The following is a 23,396-nucleotide window of genomic DNA, read 5'->3' as shown; positions in this document are numbered from 1 at the left end:
TCGTGCCGGTTGCAGAAATTGAGGTGCGAACTGATTTGACCTTTGAGAAGGAGCCTGTACAAATATTGGATCGAGACGTTAAGGTTCGAGGAGGAAATCGGTACCATTAGTGAAAGTGCTTTTGGCGTAACCATGGCGAGAAGAAGCTACTTGGGAGCCGGAGGAGGCAATGCAACAACAATACCCTCACCTATTCGGATCAGGTAAATTTCGAGGACGAAATTTCTTTAAGGAGGGTAGAGTTGTAACGCCCCAATTTTCGGGAATTCTGTAAAAGTTGTAAAATTTAAAATTCTGTGTTCTGTTTGTTATGTGTAGGATTAATCATGTTGGTGGGCCTCTAGAAGGCCCAAGCTTAGGATAAAACCCAGTAGTTTTAATTAAATTTAATTCCATAAGAGAAAGGGGTTCGATAAATTGGGCTTTTAGGAATTATTTGTGAAAAATGGATCACAAGGAAGCAAGTGGTAAGTGGCATGTGGCGCCCTTGGGAAGGATGTAGTGGCGTGTGGAAGCTTGGGAGGACCCAGGTTCAAGTCATAATGACAATGAAATTAAGTGATTAATTTTTATGTACAGGAAGGGAAGTAGTGGAACTGAAATAAAAGTCTGCATCGGGAAGAGTTTAAGAGGGTAAGGGATTGAATAAGGATAGAGATAAGGAGGAAATCTAGGAGCTGATTGGGGTGAGTGTGTTGGCGAATTTTGGACTCTTGAGGAGCAAGAGGTGGCCGCCAAGGGTTTCTTTAGGGGGTAAATTCGGCTAGGTTAAAGTGCCAAGATAAATTCGGCAATAGGGAGGAGTTGTGCCATTTGCTGCTTTTCTCACCTTCTCCCATTAGCCATTTTTGCTTTCTTCTTATTCTCTTTCTCCATAGCCGAACCTTTCAAACCTCTTGTCCATCTCCAACCTACTCTACATCACTTTCCTCCATTAATTTTCTTAGACTAAAGCCGAACCTTAAATCTCAAAATCCTGAAAGCTATATTCTTGTGCCATTTTTCCAAAGCCATATTCCTCAATATGTTTTCCTTTTTGACCAACATTCCTCTCCTCTAAACCCCTAGCATCTGTCGACAACATTACCCAGGGTTATAGCCTCAAATCATTATTTTCTATATCACCTAGAAAAGCCAAAACTACTATAGAGTTAGGGACTTGTCGTCGAAACTTCAAAGCTTCTAGATTCAAGTTTTACCGTTGTTTAAAGGTTGAATCTGCATCAGATCTATGTGGAAAGCAGGAAGGAATAAGTGGCAAGTGCTCATCACTCCAAATCTAGTCTTATTTTTCAAGTTAGGAAAAAGCCGAAGTCCCTAAAATCTAGGGAGGCTATCAATTTGGGCATAGGGCATAAAGGGTCTTTAACCGATGATTTATTTTGATGATTAGTGTCTTCTCAAGGGTTGGATCGAAGTCTTGGATCTTTGGAGCGATCAGACTTGGATCTAGCCATCGGATTTCGGCAAGAAGGTAAAGTTTTAAAGGCTTTTAGGGACATAGTCGAATATGGGTAAGTAATTATGGAGATTAGTGTTGTGATTTGCAATCTAAGAATTGTAGCAATGTAATTGTAGGCAGTTCGTGCGTGGATCTTGTCAGCAAGTCGTCACAAATCAGGTGTGTAACTAACACCCTTTCATAGGCTAGATCGACAAAAGCTGAAAAGCCGAAATACCGAAAAACTGGTATTTTGGGCTCTTGCAAGTGTGTGAATGCTCGTGAGACGTATGGGTAATTATTACTAGTAATTGGAAATGATAAAACTACAGTACGCGTGATTTCGTGCGTTTTGATATTTTGGGCTTAATGGGCCAAAACTGGGTTAATGGGCCAACGGGCCCAATTCGGTAAGAACGCTCGGTAAGTGTTTCTGGCTAAACGTAATAGCTACGATATGCATGAAAACCTTAGAAATAGTTAGATTTACTAGAATACCCCTATGTATGCAAAATTACCATTATACCCTATGTATGCTAAATGACCTTTATACCCCTAGGGTTAATTTTGTCTCGAAAAGCATGATGAATTAAATCGTATGATGCATGCCATGAATGTATATCATTGCATGGGGACATGGGTTATATTATGGAGGAAGCGTCCGGTGGCTATGCCACAAATTATCTATTCGGTGCCCCGCCACAAATTATCTGATACGGTGGCACCGCCACAAAATATTCAGATCTGGTGACTCTGTCACATTTTACATATCTGGCGACCATGCTGCATATTTCGTGGCGTGTAGCGGTTGGGTGGGTCGAGTAGTCTCCCCACATGGTGAAATGATGGTATGGGGGCGTATGTGGTTGGATATGGTTGGGTTTCTGCATAAGCATGATATATCTGTTTTGGTGCATTGCGGGCCTCACGGGCTTAATTCTGATATCTGTTCTGGGCTGAGGCCAACTTATTCTGTCTCTGTGGTTTGAACTGATTTAGGCTATGGTTGGGTTGAATTACACACTGAGTTTTCCAAAACTCACCCCTTATTTTCATCCTCGCAGGTAATCCTCAACCATAGTGGGCTTGGAGCTGTGAGGGATTTGGACTGGCCACATGTTTCTACGAACCTGGTTTCTTTCTGGTGAACTGGACGTCCTTTTAATTTCATCTATGGTTTTGGGTTTTAAGTGTAATAAGGCCTTTTAATTATTTTTATGGTTTTAATTACTTTTATTATTTTATTTTACTATGATGAAGAAAACTATGATGACTAAGGAAAATGGGTTAGCTTTAGGACGCGTTTTCAAAAACATTAAGGGATTTCAAAATAACACGATTACAAGTAAAGCTTCCGCTAAGCCAACGTTTTCAAACTTAATCATTTTCTTAAGATAGACATAACCGACGGTTTCTCTAAATTATACGAGTTGTTAAGGTGTGTCAATGGTGGTGTGCATGTCTAGGATTGGATCCGAAGGAGCTTGGTACTTAGCGATCGACGGACTCACCTACTCTTCTTCCGGTTTCCTACATTGTAATCGCTTCTATTCACCTTAACTTTGTTTTAAAAGTATCTTTACAACCCCAACTAAGTTTTCCAAACTAAGTAAAACGGAATGTTTTGAACACATCGATGTGGCACACCGGATCCGGTCATAACGTCTAGGCCGGGTTTGGGGTGTTACATTTAGTGGTATCTGAGCCAAGTTGCAACAACTCGGCTGTGGAATGGGTTTACAAAAATGAAGATTTTCAAAAAAAAAATTAGTTTTTTAAATCAGGACTTCTGAAGGTGGCATTCTGAATCTCCAGCCCAAGCCTGTAAGTATTCTGAATTTTTCTGAATATATTCTGAATTATCTGTCTGTACTGAAACTTTACTAGAATACTCTAGATAGGATGCTACTGAAACCCTAGAAAAGCTTGTTAAAACACTGAAACTGTAGTTAGACGTCGATTCTACGAAAACCATCTCTGAATTACTATTTGAAGCATAAAACATCTGTAATAATCACTGGAATGCTAAAATTAATCCATAAAATTCATAATCAGATTATACGATATGAGTACGTGAGCAGCTCGAGGTAGAGGCCGTGGACGAGGCCGAGGAAGAGCTCGAGCGGGATCTTCGTCTTCAGGACATATGCCAGCGGTAGAAGCACCGGTACCTTCAGCAATGAAAGTGGAATCTCATGATCATGGTGCCGGGGATGACGCCCTGTCGCAGGCAATGCTTCGAGTTCTGGAAAGGGTTGCCGGGCAAGTTCGGGCAATGGAATTCGAGGGTTGATTTCTGAACGACTACTGGCTAATGGAGCGGAGATCTTTAGGGGCGTATCTGGTGTAGCCCCGAATGTGGCGGAATATTGGTTGGAGGCCACGGAACGAATTATGGATGACTTGGACTGCTACGTGGGAGCGGTGAAGGGGCCGTGATCGTTCTTTGCAAGATGAGGCTTATCAGTGGTGGCTCACCGTGAGGGATGGAACCCCAGCTGATAGGGTTACTTGGGAGCTGTTTAAGACAACCTTTAAAGGAAAGTACGTCGGGGCAAGTTATATGGACGCCCGTAGGAAAGAATTCCTGAATCTGGTCTAAGGAGGCAAAACTGTTGCTAAGTACGAGGCTGAATTTCTGAGGCTGAGTAGGTATGCTGTGGGAATAGTTGCTACGGAGTATGAGCATAGTGTTCGCTTTGAGGATGGACTCAGAGATGACCTTAAGGTGCTGATTGCTCGCAGAGGAGCGTGACTTCATGTTACGGTGGAAAAAGCTAAGATCGCTGAGGAGGTAAAGCGTACTGAGAGGCAGAATCGTGAGAAAGATCGGAACTGTTTCTGGAGGGATTCTAGTGCACCCCAAGGTGAAAAACTCGGTCGAGCAAAACCTCTATCCGTCAACTCATGCAACTGAGTTTTCAATTCTTTCAATTCCGTTGGTGCCATACGATACGGAGCTATCGAAATTGGAGTGGTATTGTAACAGCCCTAAATTGACCCTAGTCAGAAAGTGGGTTCGGGACCACTAAACCGAGTCATAAAAATAATTAACTGTTATAGTTGATGCTCATTATATGTACATATGCATGTGTGAAAATTTCATGTTTGAATTTTGTTAATTATAAGTGAATTTTGTCAAATAGGACTTATGTGAGAAAATTTAGAAATGTGCTAGGCAAATGTAGGGTGGCCTATAAGTGCATGTTGTGAGAAAAGGTGGGTTTCCATGTCAATTTACCCAAATTTAAGCATGATGGCCGGCCATGCTATGGGTGGAAACATGTTGCAAACATGTTTAGTTAGTGGGTATGTAGGAAAAAATAAAATAAGAAACATGGGTAATAAAGAAAAAAAAAAGAGAACGGTGTGGGTGTACCCCCCATTGCCGTGAGTTGAGGGAGAGAAGAAAGAAAAAAATGTTCATCATTTTCTTTCACTTCTTGTGGCATGAAAATGAGAGAGTTGAATGCTTAATAAGGAGGGAAGAAGTAGTGCTCATGTTTTCTTTCTTTTGCAATTGTCGTAACTAGAGGAAGAAGAGGAAGCAAGATTCGGCCAAGGTGGTCCTTTAGATCAAGGTATGTTCAATGATATTATTATTTTTTTTTTGGAAGTTTACACAACCTTTGGGTGATGGGTCTAAATACTATCTATCCCAAGGTTGGATTTGGGGTTGTTGGAGAGTTGGAAGTTGACAAGAAGCTTAAAAATTTTAGTTGATACCTTGATGCTATTAACATGTTAGTTGTATGGATGAACTAAGTTGCTTGTTATGTTAGCATGAAAGGGAAGATGTTAAGTCCTTTATGTTGGAGGTGCCAAGTTGGGACTAAGAAGGGAGGAGTATTCGCTAACATAGTTGAAAGGGATGTTGCCAATTTTAGAATTTGATTATGGGAGTGGCTATAATGGGCATAGAGATGTTGAACTTAAGAAATGTAGCAACATGCAAATTTATATGATGTCACAAATGGAGGTGAAGCTATGCTAGATTGGGAAAAAGGTTGATCAAGTGTGCATGAGAAAAATTTAGGTGTTTAGATGATGTTGTAGATAACACTATACATGTATATGTATATTCGGCCATCAAAGTGAGTATGTAGGTGATGTTGAGTCAAATTTTTGGTGCACAATCGGGTATGTATATATATATATAAGTATGCCCATTCATGATGTTACCTTTAATCATGTATATAATCGACTAAATGAGTAATTAGTAAGAGGGGTTGCCGAATATGCAAATATACATGTGCATGTGTAATTGAATTATAAATGTACAGCAAGATGACTAAACTAGTTTATTTATCTATTAAGCCCGAGAAGTTAAAGAAGGAGAAACAAGCAAGGGCAAAGCCAAGAACATCGAGTAGCCGGGTCGGAACCGTTATACTCAACGCAAGGTAAGTCCTTAAGCACTTGTTGTGAGAACTCCTTGGATGGATATATTTTCGGAGTGATTCTCCTATTTATTAATATAACCATATGTACAATTTGAATTTAGTAAATTGCTTTACCATGATGAATTGACATAGGGCACAATGTGTGCAAAGATTATGTGGCACTATGTGTGCCGATTGGGAGGTTGAGGCATGAGGCTATCTCGAATGCACTATGTGTACGATTTACTATGGCACTATGTGTGCGATTTACTCTGGCACTATGTGTGCGGACATAATAAGCACTATGTGTGCAACGTTTGGTTGTTGGTATAAATTGTGATGAATGAGGTAAGTGATTGAGCTATTAACTAAATATCGAATTTGAGGTTGTGCGGTGTATGCATAGATTTATCTAGTGCATCGTTGTTCCAAACTTGAGGAAATGGGTCTACATTGATTGGGCTGACTTGGCATTGAATTAATTGAAGGACTTGGCATGAGATCGAACCAAGAATTTAAGAAACTATAGCATAGTTGTTATGATTTGAAAGAAACAAAAAAAATGATTATTAACGTTGGATGGTAGAGTAGTGCTTATGACTTACTGAGTTATGTACTCATTTGGTGTGCTTGTTTGTTGCTTACCTAGGTTCTTAATCCATTTTGGTGTGCTCGAGACCGTTGTCAAATTCATCACACCGGCTAGCAACTTTTGGTACTTTCTTCTTAGTGGGTCTAGGAGAGCATTTTGGCATGTATAGGCTAATATGTTTTGTTGAAAATTTGGTATGTAAACTTTTAGCCATGCGAAAATGGCTTGTATGCACCTTGGCATGGTATCATGATCATTTTGTATGTTGTTCATTAAGAGATGTGGTAATGTTTGGAATCGATTAGCCCTGGGAATGGTTAATCGTGATTATCTTTTGTGCCATGTATGTTAAAAGGACTAGTTGAATCAAGGAAATGATGAAGTAGGTAAAAATCTACCTTAATGACAGAGGCTGGCAACAACAGTGACATGGATGTGAGAAGTCACTAAAAATAGTAGGAATGGAATTAAATAGTGAATAAATTATGTAAATGAACCTTGAGGAATCTATTTTCATATGGAAGAAACGAAACGGTCATATGAGTTGTATGTTAAGAGATATTTGGGTTTTCGTGAAACAGGGCCAGAACGGTTTCTGGATTCCCTGTTCCGACTTTGAAAATTAATTATAAATTAACCAGAGATAATTAGGAGTCTAGTTTCTATAGAAATAAACGGCATCAGTATTTAAGCCCTGCACAGGGAGTTATTAGAGTTGTAACGCATGAAGGTCAGTGTACTCGGCCCCTGTAACATGGGAGGCTTAAACTAATAAACTGTACTAGTTGGCTCGACCAAAAATTCTAGAAAAAAATATGTAGATGGAAATATGAGTCTAGTTTCAGGGAAAAATTACAAAACTGATTTTCGAGTTGTAAAACTCAAGTTATGATTTTTGAAGCGACTAGTACACAGATTGGCAGCTTGTGCTGAATTTCTCAATAAGTGGTTTGAAGTCCGTTAACACCTCGTGTTCGACTCCGTGACGGTCTCGTGTTCGGGTGTTACAATTTTATTGGTATCAGAGCTATGGTTTAGTCAGTTCTAGGACTACCATAGCACGTATGAGTCTAGCTATACATGCCTTAATGTTAATGTTTAAATGTGTGATGACTTCTGACGGTTAAAATTTTTTTTGTTTTGATTAGTAAATGGATCCCGATGTAGAGAGAACCTTGGCGGATGACGTTGAAAGTGTAGCGGCTGCTCCTGCACAAGGGACGCCGCCTGTTGAACCTCAGTCATCTGCAAATAATCAAGGTGAGGGGGCTAAACAAGCCTTCTTTACCATGATGAATGAGTGGGTCGCGCAATATGCCCGAACCAATCCGGCTGTCCAACAATTCCCGAATTTGAATAATCCACCCCAAGAGCCCGTAATGCCATCGATTCCGACCACGTGAATTTGAGTAAGCCACCAGACTTGATTAGGAGCGCGGGCTGAGGAGTTCAAGGCCATAGTTACTTGATGATGCCGAAAGGGCCGAGTTCGCTTGATAACACCATTCGGTGTTGGATGGTATCATGCACACCGATGAATGTCTAAAGTGTGCTATATCCTTGTTGCGAGACTCGACTTACTATTGGTGGAGGACTTTGATTTCCATAGTCCCAAACGAACGAGTTACTTGGGATTTCTTTAAAATAGAATTTCAAAAGAAATATATTAGTCAACGATTCATCGATCAAAAGCGTAAGGAATTCTTGGAACTCAAGCAAGGTCAGTATGACAAGATCTGAATCTGAACATGAGTTCGTAAGACTCATCGGTATGCCCGGAGTGTGTGGCTGATGAGGTTGCTATGTGCAAGAGGTTTGAAGAAGGATTGAATGAAGATCTAAAGCTACTAGTGGGTATTTTGGAGATAAAAGAATTCGTAACACTAGTTGAACGAGCACGCAAGGCGGAGGAACTTGGAAAGGAGAAGAAGAAGGCTGAATTTGAAGCTAGAGACTATTGCAAAAGATCGATGTAAAGCTCCGTTCTCGGCTGTAAAGAAGTTCAGGAGGACACTAATAAATCGAGGACGATGCAGGGAATTTCCATTAGAGCACGACCATTGACGGACTCGAGCTACTTGGTAGCTAGTGTGGGTAATAACCGTCAAGAGAAACCTGAATGCCCCAATATGGGAGAAGACACATAGGCGAATGTTGGGGTAAGTCTACCAATAGGGCTTGTTACGGATGCGGTTCAAGGACCACTTCATTAGAGATTGCACGAATGGATGAGAAGAATAGGATGCAAGGTGCAAGACCTAGTGGAATGATGACTAGAGGTAGACCACCAAGAATTTCAGGAGGTAGGGGTGGTAGTCGAGAGGGGCCACCGATACTACTGTTCGATCCGAGACCGTACTCCTACTAGGGCATATGCCATCCGTGCACGAGAGGAAGCATCCTCCCCGATGTTATCACCGGTACTTTCACTCTCTTTGATACTAGTGTGATTGCGTTGATTGACCCGGCTCTACTCATTCATATGTATGTGAAACCTTAGCATCCAAAGAAGACTCTACCGTTGAGTCTCGAGTTCGTAATTCGAGTGTCAAACCCTTTGGGTCAATACGTGCTTGTCGACAAAGTGTGCAAGACATGTCCCCTAGTAATCCGAGGGTCCTGCTTTTCGGCGGACCTGATGCTTTTGCCATTTGATGAATTTGATGTTATACTCGGTTTAGATTGGTTGACCGTGCATGATGCGATTGTGAACTGCAAAAGCAAGACTATGGATTTGAGGTGCGCAAATAACGAGATGATCCGAGTTGAGTCTACGGACTTAAAGGGGTTGCCAGCTGTAATATCATCAATGTTGGCCCGAAATATGTAAGAAAGGGTGCGAAGCATACCTTGCGTATGTAATTGATGATAAGGAGTTAGAAATAAAACCGAATCTGCTGGGTGGTTTGTGAATACCCGGATGTTTTTCCCGAAGAATTACCAGGTTTGCCACCTGTTCGGGAGATAGAGTTTGGTATTGAGCTTGTACTTGGGACCACACCGATTTTGATAGCTCCGTGTCGTATGGCACCAACGGAATTAAAGGAGTTGAAAGCTCAGTTGCAAGAGTTGGTGGATAGAGGTTTTGCTCGCCCGAGTTTTTCACCTTGGGGTGCACCTGTGTTGTTTGTGAAAAAGAAGGACGGAACCATGAGGTTGTGCATCGACTATCGTCGACAATAAAGTGACAATAAAGAACAAATATCCGCTATCAGCGTATCGATGATTTGTTCGATCAAGCTGAAGGAGCCTCGGTGTTCTCAAAATAGATTTGAGATCGGGCTATTATCGATTCTAATTCGAGATTCGGACATACCCAAAAGCGCCTTGAGCGAGATATGGTCACTACGAGTTCTTAGTGATGCCGTTTGGGCTCACTAATGCCCCGCGGTATTTATGGATTTGATGAATCGGATCTTCGACCATATTTGGATCGGTTCGTAGTTGTGTTCATTGACGACATCTTGGTCTATTCGAGAGATGAGACCGAACATGCGAGCACCGAGATTAGTGTTGCAAATTTTACGGGATAAGCGGTTGTATGCTAAGTTCAAGAAGTTTGATTTACGGTTAAGAGAGGTTAGCTTCTTGGGTCATGTGGTATCTGCGATCGGGTATTCGAGTCGGCCGAGCAAAATTTCAGCCATACTTAACGGAAGCCTCCAGAAATATTCTTGAGGTTCGAGTTTTTGGGACTTGCAGGTTACTACCGACGGTTTGTAAAAGGATTCTCGATGATAGCCACACCCATGACGAAGCTACTTCAAAAAGATGTTAAGTTCGAATGGACGGAAAAATGTCAGAAAAGTTTTGATCAACTGAAAACTCATTTGACGGAAGCTCCAGTACTAGTACAGCCCAAATCTGGCAAAGAGTTTGTCATCTATAGTGATGCCTCCCTACTTGGGTTAGGTTGCGTATTGATGCAAGAAGGTCGAGTTGTGGCCTATGCGTCGAGACAATTAAAGCCACATGAGAAAAATTATCCGACCCATGATCTCGAATTGGCTGCCATCGTATTCACCTTAAAGATATGGCGACATTACTTATTTGGTGAGAAGTGCCATGTGTATTCGGATCACAAAAGTTTCAAATATTTGATGACTCAAATAGACTTAAATCTGCGACAAAGACGTTGGCTCGAGTTGTTAAAAGATTATGAGCTTGTCATTGATTATCACCCGGGAAAGGCTAATGTGGTTGCGGACGCCTTAAGCCGAAAATCACTGTTTGCTTTGCGAGCGATGAATGTACACTTGTCTGTTCTATCCGACAATGTACTAATGGCGGAATTAAAGGCCAAACCCTTGTTGATTCGTCAAATTCGTGAAGCTCAGAAAGTCGATGATGAATTGGTTGCAAAACGGGCTGAATGTGTTCCGAATGTGGAATCAGAGTTTCAAGTTGATGATGACGATTGTTTGAGGTTCAGAAATCATTTGTGTGTTCCAAGAAATTCAGAACTCATTTCGATGATTCTGAATGAAGCTCATTGTAGCCGAATGTCAATTCACCCGGGGAGTACGAAGATGTACAACGATTTGAAATGTCGGTTTTGGTGGCATGGTATGAAACGAGACATCTCCGACTTTGTTTCGAGATGTTTAACATGTCAACAAGTGAAAGCGGAACATCAAGTGCCTTCAAGGTTACTTCAACCGATCATGATACCCGAGTGGAAATGGGATCGAGTCACAATGGACTTTGTGTCCGGACTGCCATTGTCAGCGAGCAAGAAGGATGCGATTTGGGTTATTGTTGATAGACTGACTAAGTCGGCTCACTTTATCCCCGTGCATACAGATTTTTCATTGGATAAACTAGCTGAATTATGCGTTTCTCAGTTGTGAGATTACACGGTACCGATTTACATTGTGTGGGATAGAGATCCGAGATTCACCTCGCGATTTTGGAAGAAATTGCAAGAAGCTTTGGGTACCAAGCTGCATTTTAGCACCGCTTTTCATCCACAAGCCGATGGTCAATCCGGCGGATAATTCGGATACTTGAGGATATGTTGAGATGTTGCGTCCTCGAGTTCGGTGGTTCATGGGAGCGGTATTTACCTTTGATTGAATTCACTTACAACAATAGTTTTCAATCAAGTATTAAGATGGCGCTTTACGAGGCCTTGTACAGGCGTAAATGCCGTACACCATTGTTTTGGATGAGCTCGCGAAAGCAAAATTTTGAGTGGATTTGATTAAAGATGCTTGAGAAAGTAAAGGTAATCCGTGAAAGTCCGAAAGGCGCCACAGATCGTCGTAAATCGTGCAGCGGATTTGAAGCGAAAAGACATTGAGTATCGGTGGGAGATAAAGTGTTTCTTAAAGTTTCGCCTTGGAAAAGATACTCGGTTGGTCAGTAAAGGCAAATTGAGTCCGAGGTTCATCGGGCCATATGAGATATCCGAACGAGTCGGTCCGGTTGCGTGTCGTTTGATTTTGCCCCCGAACTTGAAAGGATTCTAGCGTCTTCCATGTTTGATGCTTGACATTATAGATCGATCCGTCACACGTAATTAGTCCATCAGAGGTCAAAATTCAAACCAATATGAGTTATGAAGAAGAACCGATTCGTATCCTAGCTCGTGAAGTGAAGGAGTTGCGAAACAAAAGGGTTCCGTTAGTAAAAGTGTTATGGCTCAAACACGGGATGGAAGAAACTACTTGGGAACCCGAAAACTCTATGAAAGAGCGTTACCCAAACCTATTTACCGGTAAGATTTTCGGGAACGAAAATTCCTTATGGGGGGGAAGGTTGTAACAGCCCTAAATTGACCCTAGTCAGAAAGTGGGTTCGGGACCACTAAACCGAGTCATAAAAATAATTAACTGTTATAGTTGATTATATGTACATATGCATGTGTGAAAATTTCATGTTTGAATTTTGTTAATTATAAGTGAATTTTGTCAAATAGGACTTATGTGAGAAAATTTAGAAATGTGCTAGGCAAATGTAGGGTGGCCTATAAGTGCATGTTGTGAGAAAAGGTGGGTTTGCATGTCAATTTACCCAAATTTAAGCATGATGGCCGGCCATGCTATGGGTGGAAACATGTTGCAAACATGTTTAGTTAGTGGGTATGTAGGAAAAAATAAAATAAGAAACATGGGTAATAAAGAAAAAAAAAAAAAGAGAATGGTGTGGGTGTACCCCCATTGTAGTGAGTTGAGGAGAGAAGAAAGAAAAAATGTTCATCATTTTCTTTCACTTCTTGTGGCATGAAAATGAGAGAGTTGAATGCTTAATAAGGAGGGAAGAAGGAGTGCTCATGTTTTCTTTCTTTTGCAATTGTCGTAACTAGAGGAAGAAGAGGAAGCAAGATTCGGCCAAGGTGGTCCTTTAGATCAAGGTATGTTCAATGATATTTTTTTTTTTGGAAGTTTACACAACCTTTGGGTGATGGGTCTAAATACTATCTATCCCAAGGTTGGATTTGGGGTTGTTGGAGAGTTGGAAGTTGACAAGAAGCTTAAAAATTTTAGTTGATACCTTGATGCTATTAACATGTTAGTTGTATGGATGAACTAAGTTGCTTGTTATGTTAGCATGAAAGGGAAGATGTTAAGTCCTTTTTGTTGGAGGTGCCGAAGTTGGGACTAAGAAGGGGAGGAGTATTCGGCTAACATAGTTGAAAGGGGATGTTGCCGATTTTTAGAATTTGATTATGGGAGTGGCTATAATGGGCATAGAGATGTTGAACTTAAGAAATGTAGCAACATGCAAATTTATATGATGTCACAAATGGAGGTGAAGCTATGCTAGATTGGGAAAAAGGTTGATCAAGTGTGCATGAGAAAAATTTAGGTGTTTAGATGATGTTGTAGATAACACTATACATGTATATGTATATTCGCCATCAAAGTGAGTATGTAGGTGATGTTGAGTCAAATTTTGGTGCACAATCGGGTATGTATATATATATATAAGTATGCCCATTCATGATGTTACCTTTAATCATGTATATAATCGACTAAATGAGTAATTAGTAAGAGGGTTGCGAATATGCAAATATACATGTGCATGTGTAATTGAATTATAAGCATGCAGCAAGATGACTAAACTAGTTTATTTATCTATTAAGCCGAGAAGTTAAAGAAGGAGAAACAAGCAAGGGCAAAGCCAAGAACATCGAGTAGCCGGTCGGAACCGTTATACTCAACGCAAGGTAAGTCCTTAAGCACTTGTTGTGAGAACTCCTTGGATGGATATATTTTCGGAGTGATTCTCCTATTTATTAATATAACCATATGTACAATTTGAATTTAGTAAATTGCTTTACCATGATGAATTGACATAGGGCACAATGTGTGCAAAGATTATGTGGCACTATGTGTGCCGATTGGGAGGTTGAGGCATGAGGCTATCTCGAATGCACTATGTGTGCGATTTACTATGGCACTATGTGTGCGGACATAATAAGCACTATGTGTGCAACGTTTGGTTGTTGGTATAAATTGTGATGAATGAGGTAAGTGATTGAGCTATTAACTAAATATCGAATTTGAGGTTGTGCGGTGTATGCATAGATTTATCTAGTGCATCGTTGTTCCAAACTTGAGGAAATGGGTCTACATTGATTGGGCTGAGTTGGCATTGAATTAATTGAAGGACTTGGCATGAGATCGAACCAAGAATTTAAGCTGTAGCATAGTTGTTATGATTTGAAAGAAACAAAAAAATGATTATTAACGTTGGATGGTAGAGTAGTGCTTATGACTTACTGAGTTATGTACTCATTTGGTGTGCTTGTTTGTTGCTTACCTAGGTTCTTGATCCATTTTGGTGTGCTCGAGACCGTCTTCAAAGTCATCACACCGGCTAGCAACTTTTGGTACTTTCTTCTTAGTGGGTCTAGGAGAGCATTTTGGCATGTATAGGCTAATATGTTTTGTTGAAAATTTGGTATGTAAACTTTTAGCCATGCGAAAATGGCTTGTATGCACCTTGGCATGGTATCATGATCATTTTGTATGTTGTTCATTAAGAGATGTGGTAATGTTTGGAATCGATTAGCCACAGGAATGGTTAATCGTGATTATCTTTTGTGCCATGTATGTTAAAAGGACTAGTTGAATCAAGGAAATGATGAAGTAGGTAAAATCTACCTTAATGACAGAGGTGGCAGAATAAAGTGACATGGATGTGAAAAGTCACTAAAAATAGTAGGAATGGAATTAAATAGTGAATAAATTATGTAAATGAACCTTGAGGAATCTATTTTCATATGGAAGAAAGCGAAAGCGGTCATATGAGTTGTATGTTAAGAGATATTTGGGTTTTCGTGAAGCGAGGCGAACGGTTTCGGATTCCTGTTCGACTTTGAAAATTAATTATAAATTAACGAGAGATAATTAGGAGTCTAGTTTCTATAGAAATAAACGGCATCGATATTTAAGCCCTGCAGGGAGTTATTAGAGTTGTAACGCATGAAGGTCGGTGTAGTCGGCCCCCTGTAACATGGGAGGCTTAAACTAATAAAGCTGTACTAATTGGCGACCAAAATTCTAGAAAAAATCGTAGATGGAAATATGAGTATAGTTTCAGGGAAAAATTACAAAACTGATTTTGAGTTGTAAAACTCAAGTTATGATTTTGAAGCGACTAGTACACAGTTGGCGGCTTATCCGAATTTCTCAATAAGTGGTTTGAAGTGCATTAACACCTCGTGTTCGACTCGTGACGGTCTCGGGTTCGGGGTGTTACAGGTACCAGGTACTAGTTCGATGCCGAATTCAACCTCTCGAACGGGTGGTAATCCTGGTAACTCCTCAGGGAAAACATCTGAATACTCACAAACCACTGGCACTGACTCAAGTCTCTTTTCTGACTCTTTGCTATCAAGTACGTACGCAAGATATTCTTCACATCCCTTTCTCACATATTTCTGAGCCAACATCAAAGATATTATCGCTGGCAATGCATTCAAGTTAGTAGACTCAACTCAATTTATCTCATTATTTACACATCTCAAATCAATAGTTTTTCTTTTGCAATTCACCACTGCATCATGTACGGTCAACCAATCCATACCAAGGATAACATCAAATTCATCAAACGGTAAAAGCATCAAATCGGCCGGAAAACAAGAACCTCGGATTACTAGGGGACATTTCTTACACACCTTATCAACAAGCACATAATGCCCCAAGGGATTCGACACTCTAATAACGAACTCAATAGACTCAATAGGTAAAGTCTTACTGGATGCTAAAGTCTCACATATATAAGAATGAGTAGAACCAGGGTCAATCAAAGAAATCACATCAGTATCAAAGAGAGTGAATGTACCGGTAATAACATCAGGCGAAGAAGCATCCTCGCGTGCACGAATAGCATAAGCTCTAGCAGGAGCAAGAGCCTCAGATCTGGTGGTAACATCTCTAGATCCTCTCTGACCGTCACTAGCATTCCCCGCATTTTTAGATGGTCTACCTCGAGCAGTAGTAGCACCCGGTTTCCCACTCTGATTTACATTCTGTTCAGACAGTCTCGGGCAATCCTTGATAAAGTGGTCAGCTGATCCGCACTTATAACAAGAGCGGTCATGGAATCTACAACTCCCCGAATGCCATTTACCGCAATACTGGCACTCCGTCCTATCCCAACGATCATTTCTAACACTGGCAACCGAAGTGACTCGCGTACTCACAGGGGGTCGATCACGATCTCATCTAGAAAAGCCCAAAGTGTCTTTAGATCGGCCTGGATCACTTTTAAATTTCTTCGATGATTGTTGAAAGGGCTTTCCCGAAGACCTCTTACAAAATTCTCTTACTCCCACTTCAGCTTTGCAAGCTCGTTCGGCTTTGCAAGCTCGTTCGACAAGTACTAAAAATTCTCTAATTTCAAGAATGCCAACATACAGTTTTATATCTTCGTTCAACCCGTCCTCGAAGCGTTTACACATGATAGCCTCGGATGAAACACATTCCCAAGCGTATTTACTAAGTCTGACAAACTTTCGCTCATAATCAGTAACTGACATAGAACCCTGCTTAAGCTCAAGAAATTCTTTTCGTTTCTGATCGATGAATCTTTGACTGATATATTTCTTGCGGAACTCGGTTTGAAAGAATTCCCAAGTAACCCGTTCTCTCGGCACGACGGAAACCAAAGTATTCCACCAATAGTAGGCAGAATCATGTAACAGAGATATAGCACATTTTAAACATTCATCAGGTGTGCATGATAATTCATCGAACACACGAACGGTATTATCAAGCCAAAACTCAGCCTGCTCAGCATCATCACTGTCAGTAGCCTTGAACTTAGTAGCCCCATGCTTAGAATCCTATCAGCCGGGGCTTGTTCAACCTCGACAGGTCAACTCAGGAGATATTACAGGTGCGGGTTTGTATTAGTCGGGGTGGGGTTGTGGGACAGGTAGTATTAGTTCGAATATCTTGATTGAACCAATCATTCATCACGCTATAAAAAGCCTGCCTAGCTTCATCATTCTGATTACTAGCAATACGTTGAGAGTCCACCGGCGCCGTCCCATGTGCGAGAGCAGGCGCTGCACTCTCAACATCATCAGCTACCGCTCGGTTGGGATCAGGATCCATCACTATAAATAAACACATTTTTAACTGCCAGAAATCACCACACTATCAGATAAACACATAATGGCATGTATAGCTATTCCCCTACGTATTACGGTAGTCCTAGAATCGACTAAACCGTAGCTATGATACCAATTAAATGTAACACCCCGTACCCGAGACCGTTGCTGGAGTCGAGCACGAGGTGCTGACGGACTTAATTCCTTACTTAAACAGCGCATACAATTTATTTTTAAAATTTCCAGACGAGCTGGCTAACTGCATCACAGTCACTCTAAAATTTATATCTCGAGTTCCAAAACTTGAAATCCAATTCCGTAAATTTTTCCTGAAACTAGACTCATACATATATTTACTAATTGTTTTCTAGAATTTTTGGTCGGGCCAATTAGTACAGTTTATTAGTTAAAGTATCCCCTGTTTCAGGGTTCGACTACTCTGACCTTCATGTATTACGACTTAGATATCTCCCTGTACAGGGCTTCAATACTTATGATGTTTGTTTCTAATGAAACTAGACTCAAAAAGGAATCTGTACATATAAAGTATGACTTCTAATTATCTCTGGTTAATTTATGGTGAATTTCCAAAGTCAGAACAGGGGGTCCAGAAATCGCTCTGACCCTGTTTCACAAAAACTTAAACATATCATAAAATACGGCTCATATGGTCATTTCGTTTCTTTCATATGAAAATAAACTCATCAAGATTCGATTACATAATTTATTCATTATTTGATTCCATTTCTACTATTTTTAGTGATTTTTCAAACTCACATCACTGCTGCTGTCAGCATCTATTTTAAGGTAAATTTCACCTATTTCATAGTTTTCCATGAATCAACTAGTAATTTGACATACATTATTTCCAAGTATAATCACGATTAGCCATGACATACGTAGCACCAATAGGACCATGATTGGCTATTCCAATGGCTAATCATTACCAAACATTTCCACACCACTTAATAACCATATCATAAGACCATATATACAAAATGATCATAATGTTATACTCAAAATATACAAGCCATTTTCGCATGGCTATACGAATATACATTACCAAAAGATACTTAATTAACAACAAGGGTCAGCCCTATACATGCCATTATCAAATTCAACTGAAGAGTACCAAAAAGTGGCTTAGATAGTGTGGATGACTTCGACTTTGACACCTCCGAGTCCGATAGCTGACGAACAAAATCTATAAAACAAAGAATTTAAGCAAAAGATTAAGCACTTCGATGCTTAGTAAGTTTTAAGTAATGAAATCATTTAAAAGAGTGGCATAATAATTTCAAAGTTTACTTGTCCCATCCTTTGGCCGAATATAAACCTAACTAAGGTATCATTTTTATCATTCATATCACAAAGCTAAAGTCAATGTGACAGCCCAAAATTGACCCTAGTCGGAATGTAGTTTCGGGACCACAAAACCGAGGCATAAAAATAATTAAAAATTTATTTTGATGCCTATGATATGTGTTAAATTGTGTATGACATTTTGATGTTTCAATTTAGAATTATAAATGTGAATTTCACTAGAAAGGACCTAGTAGTAAACTTTGAAAGTATGATGGGAAATGTGTGATGACTAGTTGAGCATGCATGCAAAAATAAGGGATTTGCATGTCAAATTTCCCCAAAGATGGTATAGTGGCCGCCATGACAAGGGAATATGGGCAAGGAAAACATGTTATGACATGTTTTGTTAATGCATGATGTGATAAATGATAAAAAATTAAGCATGTAGGAAGAGAAACAAAAAATCAAAATTTGCTCATCCTTCCCCCTTTTGCCGTGAGTGAAAGAGAAGCAAAGAAAAAATTTTGTTCACCTATTTTCTCTTCTTTGGCCGAAAATACTAAGGAAAAGGAAGGATTTTTGCTTCATTTTCTTTGTTTAGAAGAGATCTAGAAGGAAATTTGGCTAAACTTGCAACAAGAGTAAGGTATGTATGAGGTTGTGTTGGGAGTTTCATGCATGTTTTGGTTGCTAATTTGATGTGCATGTTAGCCATGGCTCAAATCTTTGTTATGCCATGGAAATGGCATTTGGCCAAAGTTGTTATGGTGATAAAGCCATTGCATGCTAAGTGTGAAGCTTGATGATGATGCATGCAATGATGGATTGTCTACTCTTGAGTAAGATTTTGAGTTTTCTTTTGTTTAACCATGATTGAAGTTGAAAAGGGCATGATTGTCATATTCGCCATGATGCATTCATGAGCATGGTTCATGCTTCTTGCATGTTAGTTAAAATTTGTGTTTTGGATGGCTATGGACACCTTGAAATTGCCATGCTCATATATGTATATATATGTTTGCACATGATGTTTTGGTTATGAACTAAGTGATGAATATATTGGTTTAAAGAAGAAGATGTGGAAGAATGCTTGTGAAATTGCAAGCACAATTGACCTAGCACACATATAAGTGCTTGATGCTATATTATAAGTTTTGGGCCACAATGTGCAAAGAATTAACTAGTAAAATGCATGCTGTTTTTGTGAGGTATTAAGTGCAAAATTGACCTCAACATGTACATGAATATTCGGCCTTGGGTAGCCTATTGAAGGCCTTAGCATTTCCTTGATGCTCGAATAAATTGTATTGAATTGCTTGATGTAGTATAAAATGTGCATGACCATTGTGTATTCAAGCTAAAGGGTGGCCATATGACCATTTAAACTCCTTGTCATATTCGCCATAAGCTAGCACAATGAGGTTTTAATAAATTGAATTTGTTTGAATTAGCTCAAGAGCTTAGAGGGCCACAATTGGACAAGGGAAGGAGAAAGTGATCGAATAGCCGAAAAAGCCGTTCGACAACATCCGAGGTAAGTCCTCAAGAAGTGACCTTACTTGAATTATGTGAGATGAAGTATGGATGTATATGATTATTGATTTATGTGTGTATGAGAAATTGAATGATACGGGCTAAGTCCCAAGGCGAATATGCTTGTGACTATAATTGCGTTTGAGCCTTAGTAACGAAAATGAAATATGTATGTCCAATGATAATTGATGTATGTGTTCATGGGAAATTGAATGATATCCGGCTAAATCCGAAGACAATTATGCTGGAAATTATATCCGGTTAAGACCGAAGGCAATTGTGCTAGTGGCTACATCCGGGCTAAGACCGAAGGCATTAAATGCGAGACATTCTATCCGAGCTAAGACCGAAGGCATTTGTGCACATGGTTATATCCGGTTATATTCGAAGAATCTTGGGCTGGAGGTGAGTGTTGGTTGCTGTAATAAATTCAATGAGTACACTCGAAAAGCCCAAAGAATGAGGAATGCGTTTATATGTGCATTGGAAAGTCGACATGTTTGAGCAACATTCGCTCAATCGACTAATGAATTTCAGTTATTGAATTGATTGATACTTTGTGAAATTATATAATGATGAAGTGTGAAGTAAGAATGTGTATTAATGAAATGATGCATTTGGCTATGTGAATGTATTGCTGTAATTAGAGTTGATTATATTCCTTGAGACTTACTAAGCATAAAATGCTTACCCGTTGCTTTGGCTCTCGGTTTTCTAGATTTCGCTCAAGCAATCGGATTTGGGATCGTTGAAGTCGAAGTCATCCACACTATCAAGCCTCCATTTTGGTATAAATTTTGGTTGAACTTGAGATGGCATGTATAGGACTACCCCTTGTTGGTTAAATATGTTGTGATGTATATATATACGGCCATGCGAAAATGGCTCAAAAAAGAAGCATGAACTTAGACTATTTGTGGTTTGTATGTATATATTTGGTGTCATGATGTGGCTATGGATTGGAAATGGGAATGTTGGTCACATGATCAGCCATTGGCATGGTTAAAATGATCATATATGAACCTATGTATGGCAAGACTAGTTGGTTCATGGGGACTACCAAATAGGTAAGACCTACCTTAAAACAGATGCTGCCAGCTGCAGTGACGTGAATGTGAAAAATCACCAAAATTCGTAGGAATGGAATTAAATAGTGAATAAGCTATGTAAATGAACCTTGATGAGTCTATTTTCATACGGAAGAAACGAAATGGTCATAGGAGTTACATGTTAAGAGATATTAAAGCTATGGTGAGACAGGGCCAGAACGGTTTCTGGGTTCCCTGTTGTAACTTTAAAAATTTACTATAAATTATCCAAAAAGAATTAAGAGACATACCTTATATGTAAAGATTCCATTTTGAGTCTAGTTTCATTAGAAACAAACAGCACCAGCATTAAAGCCCTGTACAGAGAGATATTTAAGTTATACCTCGCGAAGGTCAGAGCAGTCGATCCCTGTAACATGGGTGACTTTAACTAATAAACTGTACCAATTGGCCCGACCAAAAATTCTAGAAATAAATCCATGGATGGATATATGAGTCTAAATTCAGGGAAAATTTACGAAACCAGTTTCCGAGTTTTGAAACTCGAGATATGATTTTTAAGGCGACAGTGACGCAGTTTTCCAGCCTGACTGGAAATGTCAAATGGATGGGCAAAACAAGTGAACTTGGCTTGTTAACCCTCGTGTATAAAACACGGCGATGGTCTCGGGTTCGGGGTGTTACAGTCAATATATCCAATTTAAATTCAATCTATAGCCGAATCCTGTTCATCTCAAATTTCCATATCAATCTCATGCATATACACATATATCTCATATTTATGAAACTGAACTCTCTAATCTTGAACTCATGCATCATGATCAGATCATAAACATTTGAATGATTTAACAATGGTCTAAGCATACCTACCGAATTTCGTAGTCATAGTTTAAAATCAATTGTATTCTCAACGAGAGTAAATTACTTACCTGGTTATCTTACGGTAAGTAGCACAGGTGTTTAAAATTGTTTCCACATGTATTATATGATTTCTCGTGCGAACACTTATGGGTTTTCAACCTCAAATATTATGCCGGCACAACCACCCTTCGGAATTAAGCAAGATTCTTAACTGCGGCTCAAAGCCCTTGAGACCAAGCTCGGATTAGGCCAGCGCTCAAGGCCCTTGAACTAAGTCCGGTTATGACACTGGCTCAAAAGCCCTTCGAAACTAAGTTTGGTTATTAGCACTGGCTCAAAAGCCCTTCGTAATTAAGTTCGGTTATTAGCACTGGCTCAAAAGCCCTTCGAACCCAAGCTCGGATTTACACCCCGATTAACATTCACACATATATGCATACATATCTATATATCATATCACATTTGAATATCATTCCTGATACTCGAATGCGATTACAGTATGTTTACTAACCATACATCGTTCGATTCATTAGTCCTAAACAAATAACGTGATCCCGTTTCGTTAATCCACAAGATTTCTATAACCAAACGGCTACAAGTAAATACTTTACTTATTTATTTTGTCATGTAACTCAAGTAGAATCATTAGGTCACAAGTTAATTATTATGCTCATAGATAAATAATTGCCTTATCAAATCATAAACTAAGTTTCATTACTCAACGACTTACCTCGGTATATTCGAACGGTTGCGGATAGGCTACTCGACTGCTTTCTCTTTTCCTTTATCTGATTTAGACCCTCTATGCTGTTGAGCTTAATAAAACAAATAAATTTATTCAATTACTTGTCCAACTTTACTATATATGAATACCTATTTATTAAGATTCATTTCAAAGTAAATAATAGGCAACCGATCATATATTTTTCCCATAGTGATATTCAAATATTATAGCCAAAGAATCACAACTATCGAATGTTTAACTATGATCGGACATGTGATATTACCCGAATGTCCTAAGCTAATTACGAACCCATTGCCTCAATTCATGGACATATCGAATAGAGTAATCCTTACTTGAACTATTAGCCAACTTTATCAAATGAACAATTATACTTAAAATACCACATATATATATATATATCTACATAGGTGCATAGATACGGATACCATGTTACCAATAATTATTTTCTAGCTTAGTAGCGAACCAATATATAAACTCATAAGCTAAGCGGTTCGTCAATATTATCTATATATATCCAATTCATTTCTTATCCAATCAACTAGTTAAGTTAAAGTCATGACATATTATCAATAACCTTACCGTTACCAAGCATGCTTATTATTTACTATATCCAAACCAATTTACAAGCTAATTCATACAGTCAAACGAATCAATAATAAACTACAACCTAGTCATATCTACCCGTCACATTTACTCTACTTAAACCAAATAAGCATGTACATAAAGTCCTTGGCCGAACTTCACTAAACACAAGTCAACCATAATCTTAATATTTATCTTATGCATAACCTTATTTACCATCCAATAATCATTAAAAAAAAAATCAAACTCTTAATATTTATGTACAAAGCCGAATCTTAATATGATCCAACCTCAAACTCATTCATTTCAATCACTCACACGGTATTTGTTCAATTCATT

This window comes from Gossypium arboreum, chromosome 13 (assembly GCF_025698485.1).
Source record: "Gossypium arboreum isolate Shixiya-1 chromosome 13, ASM2569848v2, whole genome shotgun sequence".
In the NCBI taxonomy this organism is placed as follows: domain Eukaryota; kingdom Viridiplantae; phylum Streptophyta; class Magnoliopsida; order Malvales; family Malvaceae; genus Gossypium; species Gossypium arboreum.
The sequence above is the reverse complement of the archived record's forward strand: the minus strand, read 5'-3'. Positions refer to the sequence as shown.